This window comes from Piliocolobus tephrosceles, chromosome 6 (assembly GCF_002776525.5).
Source record: "Piliocolobus tephrosceles isolate RC106 chromosome 6, ASM277652v3, whole genome shotgun sequence".
NCBI lineage: Eukaryota > Metazoa > Chordata > Mammalia > Primates > Cercopithecidae > Piliocolobus > Piliocolobus tephrosceles.
In genome coordinates this window covers 37,551,010-37,560,745 of record NC_045439.1, presented here as the reverse complement: position 1 = coordinate 37,560,745, position 9,736 = coordinate 37,551,010, and positions in this window count along the sequence as shown.

Genomic DNA, 9,736 nt, shown 5'->3' with positions numbered 1-9,736 from the left:
TGCATGCCTGATTAATCTGCACCTTCCCGGGCGTCAGCTGCATTCTCACACACACGGGAAGAGTTGGTGGTGAAGAAGAACCCGGAAGTGCACCATCCTGCCTCCGTTCGTCCAAACAGTATGTATATAGAGATGAAAATCCATAGTCCCTGTCACACACAACCCAGCAGACAGACACAAAAACAAAAATATGATGTCATGAGCTAGATGCAAGGAGAGAGATATGACAAGGGTACTGTTGGAACAGAGGAGGGACACTGAACCCCGTGGGAAAGGAGGCTCCAGGCTGAACTTTTTGGAGGAGGTGAAACTTAACTGAACCTTAAAGAATGCGAATCAGCCAGATAAAGAGTGTGGGAAGTTATTCCACAAGGAAGGACGAGCACAAGCTAATGCACAGGGACAGGAAACTGCATGGTATACAAAGGAATGTCTAGCATCTCAACGTGGCTGGACTAGAAATCCAAGGCTGGGAGGGGCAAGAGACGGGGCTAGAGAGGTGCACAGCAGCCAGACCATGAAGGCCTCATGTGCCAGGTGGAGTATGGATCTAAAGGGAGCAAGGCTGGCTGCAAGCTTTGACACCAGTTGCAAAGCTGTTGCAATAATCCAGGTCGAAATGGAAAAGTGTGGAGAGACCAGAAATACTTAAGAGATAATACTGAAAGACCTAGGATTGTGGAGAAAAGAGAAGTGTTTTTGTTGAGAGATCCCATGCACTTTACCTATATTAAGTTCCTCCTATGAGGTAAGAGTTGTGTCTGTCTTATAGAGAAAACAAACTGAGGCTCAGAGAGGTAGTAACTAGTCCAAAATGGCACCAATATATGTGACTCCCAGACGCATGCCTTTAACCCCAGTGGTTCTCAACCCTAGGATATTTTAACAGCTCTGTCTCACAAGGGATATTTGTTGATGTCTGGAGTCATTTTGGGTTATCACAGCTGGTGGGTTCCTACTGGTGTCTAGTGGATGCAGGTTGGGAATGCTGCTAAACATTCTACAATGTATAGGACAGCATCCCCACAACAAAGAATTATCCAGGCCAGGCATGATGGTTCACGCCTGTAATCCCAACCCTTTGGGAAGCTGAGGCGGGTGGATCGCTTGAGGTCAGGTGTTCGAGACCAGCCTGGGCAATGTGGCAAAAACCCATCTTTACCAAAAATACAAAAAGTAGCTGGCCATGGTGGTGTGACTCTGTAGTCTCAGCTACATGGGGGGCTGAGGCAGGATGATTGCTTGAGCCCGGGCGGTCAGGACCGCAATGAGCCATGATTACACCATTGCATTCCAGCCTGGGTGAAAGAGCAACACCCTGTCAAGAAAAGAAAGAAAGAAGGAAGGAAGGAAGGAAGGAAGGAAGGAAGGAAGGAAGGAAGGAAGGAAAGAAAGAAAGAAAGAGAGAGAGACAGAGGGAGGGAGGGAGGAAGGAAGGGAGGGAAAGAAGAAAGAAAGGAAGGAAGGAAGGAAGGAAGGAAGGAAGGAAGGAAGGAAGGAAGGAAAGAAAGAAAAGGAAAGAAAGAAAGAAAGAGAAAGAAGGGAGACAGGGAGGGAGGGAAGGAAGGAAGGAAAGAAGGAAGGAAGGAAAGAAAGAAAGAAAGAAAGAAAGAAAGAAAGAAAGAAAGAAAGAAAAGAAAGAAAGAAAGAAAGAAAGAATTAACCAGCCCAAAATATCAAGAGTGCTGAGGCTGAGCAATCCTGCTTTAATCATGAGTTTATAGTTTAGGTGATCTGGTGAATGGTGGCACTACGACCAATTGAGATAGAACAGAAGAAGAAAATATTTGGGAACAGAATCATGGATTGAGTTTGAATACACTGAATTTGGAGTGCTCTTAGAATGTCCAGATTCCGTTGCCCAGAAAGCAGTTTGACTGCATAGCCCTGACCTCAGGCAAAACAGAGTTGAGAGTCATCTGCATATGGATGATATTAACACCAGGAGACTACCCATGAAGAATGCCCAGGTGGAGATGAGAAGAGGGCAGAACCCCGAAGAGCAACACTTAGAGACAGCAAAGAACAAAAACCCCTGAAGGAGACAAAGAAAATGGTCATCCAGGAATGAGGAGGGCCTGGAGTATATGACGTTATGGAGGTCAAAGGAGTTAAGGTTTCAAAGTAAGAGGAATTGGCAATATCAGATATATTCAAAAAGTCTGGAAAGTAAGGCCTAAACAGTGTTCTTGGATATGACAGTTGAAAATTAATTGATGACTTTGGCCAATGGAATTTTGGCACAGTGGCGAAAGCTGTAAGTTTAAAGAGACATTAGGAGTGAATAAATGGAGACAGTGAATACAGAGGGGAAAAAGAAGTAGCTAGAGGGGCAATAGCTAGAGGTGAGTACTGAGATCAAAGGAGGATTTCTTTTAAAACTGGAAAATGTGAGCTGTTTGAGAAGAATTTGGTTAAAAGGAAAAAGTTGAAAATGTAAGCAAAAGAAAGCTGAGGAAGCCAGGTGGAGTGGCTCATGCCTGTAGTCCTCGAACTTTGGACAGCCAAGGGAGGTGGATCGATTGAGCTCAGGAACATGGTAAAAACCCATCTCTACCAAAAATACTAAAAATTAGCTGGGCATGGTGGAGTGCACCTGTGGTCCCAGCTACTTGGGAGGCTGAGGTGGGAGGATCGCTAGAGCCTGGAAAGTCGAGGCTGCAATGAGCCATGATTGGGCCACTGCACTCCAGCCTGGGTAACAGAGCCAGACTCCATCTAGAAAAAAAAAAAGGGAAAGGAAAGTTGAGGGACAGCACAAAGTTCTTGAGGAGATAGGACCGTATGGGTTCAAGGACACAGGCTAAGGGATGGGCCATTGAACAAGAAGAAAGACCCTCATCTGGCTGGGTGAGGTGGCTCATGCCTGTAATTCAAGCACTTTGGACAGCCAAGGCAAGCGGGTCACTTGAGCCCAGGAGTTCAAAACCAGCCTGGCCAACATGGTGAAACCCTATCTCTACTAAAAATACAAAAATTAGCCAGATATGGTGGTTTACACCTGTGTGTCTCAGCTATTTGGGAGGCTGAGGTGGCAGATCACTTGAGCTCAGGAGGCAGAGGTTGCAGTGAGCTGAGATCTCACCACTGCACCCCAGCCTGGGTGACAGAGCAAGAGCTGGTCTCAAAACAAAACAAAACAAAAAAAAAAAAAAAAAAAAAAAAAAGGAAAAGAAAGAAAGAAAGACCCTCATCTGAGTCTGAGAAAGAAGAGGGGGAGTTTTGATGGGTAAGGATGCTCACAGTGTGTGGGAAGATGGTCAGGAAGTAAGTTAAAACAATAACTGATGAACTAATCTTCTCAATAAGGGAGGTCCTGGGGTGGACCAAGGTAACACACTGACCCATCTTCTCACTCATGACCCTCACGCTGTGAGATGATACTGGGGACTTCAGTCTCAGTATAACACAAGCTTTACTAAATATGAAAAATTAGTCAGGTGTGGTGGTGCATGCCTGTAATCCCAGCTACTCGGGAGGCTGAAGCAAGAGAATCACTTGAACATGGAGGCGGAGGTTGTGGTGAGCTGAGGTCACACCATTGCACTCCAGCCTGGGCAACAAGAGCAAAACTCCATCTCAAAAAAAAAAAGAACTGGATTGACACATGAGGTGATATAAAGAAGGGAGAGTGCCAGCCCCACGCCTGGCATGCAGTAGTCCACCTCACTGCTCGTGAGTTTCTTTTCCACCCTGCTATGGGTGACTGACCATGCGAGGCCCTGTGTGGAAACATAGACAAGTAGGATCTGCAATATTCTGGAAACTAAAAGCACTATGAACCTCCCGCCCAGATATCTGGCCATTGTCTTCCTTGTATCCTGAGTTATTCCCTAACCTTACAGCCTAATGGTGATAGGCTCCTATGAGCTCTTCCTAAGAGCCCAGGGCATAGTAGTCCTTAGAGTATTGGTAGAATGCTAGGAGGTAGGAAATAAATCACTGTATTTTTTGGGTTTCGGCCTTGGGAAATCAGAAATCTCAGTCTTGTCCTCAGTCCCAGTAGCAATATAGTTAATAGACTTCTCTTCCCCAAACGCTCATAGCATACCATTTGTAACTAAGAGAGTATACTTTGCTTTATTTTAGTCCTTTGTCCATTTTTTCTGTCACACTGTCTCTATGAAGCCTCAACCCTCTTCTTTGACCCACTCAGTGTAACAAGGAGCCTAGGACACAATAGGTGTTCCAGCTCAATATTCACTAACTGAAAAATGGCATCAGCAAAATTCCATCTCACTGCCTGTTTCTCCATCAATCCATGGGAGGCTCAGGGAGGCCAGCCCTTTGCCATAGTCCACACAAGCATTTCCCAAGTTATTGGGCCTCCTGAGAACCTCATGAAGCTCAGGGTGGTGAAATTGAGTTGGCTGCCCCCAGTCCCATGCCCCAGCCAGTAGCACTCAGCCGTCACCCACCAGGATGAATTCCTCCACACCAGCTTCTGCTTCACTGGAACTGTTTGCCATAGGGCCAATTCCTCTCCCTCCCACCAGAGACCAGTGAGACAGGGCAGGAGACACTCAGCAATTTCCCTCATGCGGGATCTCTAATAAGAGGCTGGCAGAAAATTTCCTGTGCTTCCCATGCTCTGCCCAGCTCTAGGGTCTCAGGTGAGAGAATATCTGGCCTGTCTGGCACACATTTTTTGTTTTTTGTTTTTTTTTTTGACAGAGTTTCACTCTTGTTGCCCAAGCTCGAGTGCAATGGTGCGTTCTTGGCTCACTGCAACTTCCACCTCCAGGTTCAAGCAATTCTTCTGCCTCAGCCTCCTCCCAGGTAGCTGGGATTACAGGCATGTGCCACCACACCTGGCTAATTTTTTTGTTTGTTTGTTTGCTTGATTTTTTTTTTTTTATTTTTTGTAGACATGGGGTTTCACCATGTTTGTCAGGCTGGTCTCGAACTCCTGACCTTAGGTGATCCACCCTCCTCGGCCTCCCAAAGTGCTGGGATTGCAAGCAAGCACCATCGTACCAGGACTGGTACATTCTTTTCCCTAATGATCAGGCATATGTATCTCCCCCAGACACCCAGGGTAAACCAACCTGGACCCTCAGAAATCTCTACCTTAGATGGCTACCTTGAGGTCAGCTCTGGGAGCAGAGCTAGTCAGGCTTGAGAGCTGCCCAGCCTGGGCCCTCCAACGAGGGCTGGGAGCTTTTCCCCAGCTGTCTCTTGTTCCCAGCAAAAATCAGAGCAATACACTCAAATCACAGCTGAGAATGTAAAGACCTAAATAAATGGAAAGATGATTTATTATGTTCATAGGTTGGAAGAATCAATAATTCCCACTTTGATGCCTAACCCTCCACCTCCCCCACAACACAGCCCTGGCCTTACAAGTTACAGCAGCCACTAGCTGAAAAGTCACGCTGTCCATATCACTTCCATGGAAATGATGGGATAGCTTTTAGGGGCAGATATCCTTATGTGGGAAGCAGGATAAGGCCAGGAGACCTGAACTCGCTGGGCTTCAGTTTACTTATCTGCAAAATGACAGGGCTGGATTCACCAGACAGTCTTTAAGCTCTCAGTAATGAAGTTCTGAGCCCTGTTCTAAGAACATCTTTCTGCAACTCCTCCTTTTTATCTCCAGTGAGAAGAGGATTTGAAATCTTCTGAAACAATGTTTCTCTATCTTGAATACTAAGCAAGTTCCTTTTGAAAGGATACAAATCCTCACAAAGTTACTTAATTTTTATTTTAAAGTTCCTTAAATGTGTATGAACATAAAACTAGGTACAAAACTTCCTAAGGTTTGGGGTTTACAATCAACTATAAAATGAAAACAAGCTTACAAATTCTATTTAAAAGAAACTATAAAACCAGTAAGATCCAAATTAGTCACACTAATTTAAATGTAACTGTTGCTATTTGCTGAAACAAAATTGCTACTCCCAGCATGATTTAGTTCTGACTGTGATCAAGCAGGTGGTTCTTTCTGCATTGGGGATGCCTGTATCACCACGTGCCAGGCAATGACTCAATTCTCCTACCACTTTCCCTATTTGAACTCCTGCATCAGGGCATCATTTAACGTTCACTTGATTGGAACACACTGTAATGAATCAAGTTCCCTCTGCTGTTTTCTCATTAGCACTGAACAGTTAAAGTTAAAAAATATTTTTTTAATCTTTGTACCAACAGGATCCTTCTCTCAGATTTCAATGTCCTTATCTATAACACAGAGAGAATCACCTCCATCCCACCTACCTCACAGGATGGCTGTGCACATTCATTCATTCAACTATTTTTTATTGAGTACCTACTATGTGCCAGACACTGTTTTGGCACAGATGATGTCGCAGTGACCAGAATGGACACAAGTCCATACCCCATGGAGCTTACATTTCAACTGGGAGAGCCTGATAAGAAAATAAAGAAGTAAAATAATATGATAGTGTTAAGCTGTAAGGAAAGAATATATATATATATAGCAGATATATATATATATATATATAAAGCAGAGAAGGGGAATTGAGAATTTGGGGAGAAGTAGAGGGAGGTTACATATTTCAAATGCAGTGTTCAGGGAAGGTTTGTTGAGTAGGTAGCCTTTAAGACCTAAATGGGTGAGAAAACATGAGCATTCCAGGAACAGCCAATAGGTCACAGTAGCTAACAAGAAATAATGCACATGAGACACACACCGAAAAGTACAATACAAATGTGGATATAATAGATACCTGTTGTTTTGCTGTCCAGCAACCATTTCCCCCTCCTGGAAACCATACCTTGATATTCCTCTGGGAGGGCACCTCCCCTGCTCCAATCCCTGGGCTTCAGGTAGAGTTGACCCCACCCCTAGTCAACAGGGCTGGGCAAATGACAGGCCTAGCCAATCAGAGCACACGATTGGCTTAGGGCATGGGACCCAATCAGAATGAAGGACACACAATGAAACTTTTTTTTTTTCTTTGAGGCAGGGCCTCTGTCTTTTCTTTGAGGCTCTGTCACCCAAGCTGGAGTGCGTGGTGCGCTATCATGGCTCACTGCAGCCTTGACTCCCTGGGCTCAAACAATCCTACCACCTTAGCCTCCCGAGTAGCTGGGATTGCAGGCATGCACCACCATGCCCAGCTTTTTATTTGTTTATTTAGAGACAGTCTCATTCCGACACTCAGGTTGGAGTGCAGTGGTGCCATCTCAGTTCACTGCCACCTCCACCTCCCGAGTTCAAGCGATTCTCCTTCCTCAGCCTTCTGAGTAGCTGGGATTACAGATATGTACCAACACGCCCAGCTAATTTTTTGTGTATTTTTAGTAGAGATGGAGTTTCACCATGTTGGCCACACTGGTCTTAAACTCTTGACTTCAAATGATCCACCTGCCTCGGCCTCCCAAAGTGCTGGGATTACAGGCGTGAGCCACCACGTCCAGCCCCCAATGACGTCTTTTGATGACTCGCATCTAGTTGTCCCTACCTCTAGTCTTCACAGTTATGTACACCAACAAGTTCCCTTTTTGCTTAAGCTGATGTATTAGCTATCTATTACTGCATAATAGATTACTGCAAAATTTAGGGGCTTCAAAAAACAAATATTTCTTATTGCACAATGTGTGTAGGTCAAGGATTTGGGAGCAGCTTAACGGTGTGGTGCTGGCTCGGCGTCTCTCATATGATTTCAGACTGAATGTTAGCAAGGAATCTGGAGGCTTGACCAGGCCTGAAGGATGTGAAATCACATGCTGGTCCACCCATGTGTCTTTTGACAGAGGTTTCAGTTCCTTGCCATGCGGGCTGTCCTTAGGCTGATGAAGTGTTCTCAGAACATGGCATCTGGCTTCCTCCGGAAGAGTCACCCAGGAGAGGGCCAGTGAGGGGGAAGCCTCTGTGCCTTTTATGACCTAGTCTCTGCAGTCTTGCATTGTCACTTCCCACTTATTCTATTTGTGGGAAATGAATTATCAAGTCCAGTCTACGCTCAAAGGGGAATCAGCCTTTACCACTTGAAGGGAGGAGTATCAAAGAATTTGTGGACATCTTTTTCCTTCCTTCCTTCCTTCCTTCCTTCCTTCCTTCCTTCCTTCCTTCTTTCCTTCCTCCCTCCCTCTCTCCCTTCCTTCCTTCCTTTCTTTCTTTTTTTGACTGTGTCTCACGATGTCACCCAGGCTGGAGTGCAGTGGTACAATGACAGCTAACTGCAGCCTCAAACTCCTGGGCTCAAGCAATCCTCAGCCTCCTGAGTAGCTGGGACTACAGTCATGCACCACTACACCTGGCTAACTTTTTTTATTTTTTGTAGAGATGGAGTTTCACTATGTTGTGCAGGCTGGTTTTGCACTCCTGGCCTCAAGTGATCCTCCCACCTCAGCCTCCCAAACTACAGGCATAAGCCACTACACTTGGCCCAGCAGACATATTTTCAAACCATCACACCTAACATGAGTTTGGTTTCCTGTCACTTGCAATGAAGAGAGTTCTGATAGACATTCAGGAGTTTATCACTGTTGTGTTACTGTTAGAATGCGACTCTCAGTGAAACAAGCAAAAACAAACAGTCAAGGAAATGCTAACAAATCATATCTTATAAATGCTAATTTGACCATGTCTTGCCTAAGCTCAAAAACCCCTAATGGTCCTCATTGTTCATAGATCCAAATTTCTTTACATTGGGTACAAGGCCCATCACAGCCTGGTCCCAGTCTCTCTACCACTCTCCTACACATGCCTTGCTCCAGAATCCCCAAGCTTCTTGTCTTTCTCTGAAGATGCCATATTTTCATGTCTTCATGCCTCTGTCCATGCTGTCCTGTCCATCTTCTCCCCATAAAGCTCTGCCTCTCTCTCAAAACCTAACACAAATGTTACCTCTTCTGTGAAGATTTGGCTTCAAGCAAAAAAAAGAAAAGAAAAAAAAAGATATAATCTATTGATGCCTACTAACTGTCAAATGCATTATATTTGTTATCTCCAATTCATAAATCCATAAGCTGGCATTTATGTGCTACTTACATCATCCCATTTACCAATAAGGCAATTCAGGCTCCGTTAGAGAGGGTGAGGAACTTGCTTCTGGTCATCCAGCCGCAAAGTGGCAGAGCAGATATTGGTACAGCCTAGCTAGAGTTAGTTATTCCTTCTTCTGCTCTTAAACAACTTTGTTTGTACACACTGAGTATCGCTGATGATGAACCTGGCTCCCCTGACAGACGCCAACTTCCTGAGAGCTGGCCTTCATCTTGTACAGCTACCTTTAAGGGAACACTCACCATATGTGTTAGACACAGGGGTTGGTGTTGCACATTTTCCAGATGAGGAAGTCAAGGCTCAAAGGGATTAAATGACCAAGGTCTGATACTAAACTTCATGTCCTTATCCCCCATGTGTGACAGTGCACGATATGTAGCAAGTACTCAAAACACATTTGTTGGAAGTGACTGGAGTGGAGAAAGGAGAACTGGGTGGCCCCTGGGCTTCCCATCTCCCACTATCTCCAGCTAGGGGCTGTGAGGCAGCTGTTTACCTGCCTCAGGTTGGATGGGAGGTGTGCAGACAAGGTGGAGTGGAGGAGATACTCCAACTGGAAGACAAGGACCCAGCTTCTGGTCCTGGCTCAACCTCCATCTAGCTGGGTGACCTTGGGCAGGTCTCTCCTCCAAGATCCGCCCTCTTCATGTAAGGTGAAGGGGTGGAATTGCTACAGTCCTACCAAGCAATACCCAGTGAGATCTGAGATGACTCTAGACAGGAAAGGGCAGTCCAAACCCCTGTGGGGCCTAGTAACTGTTC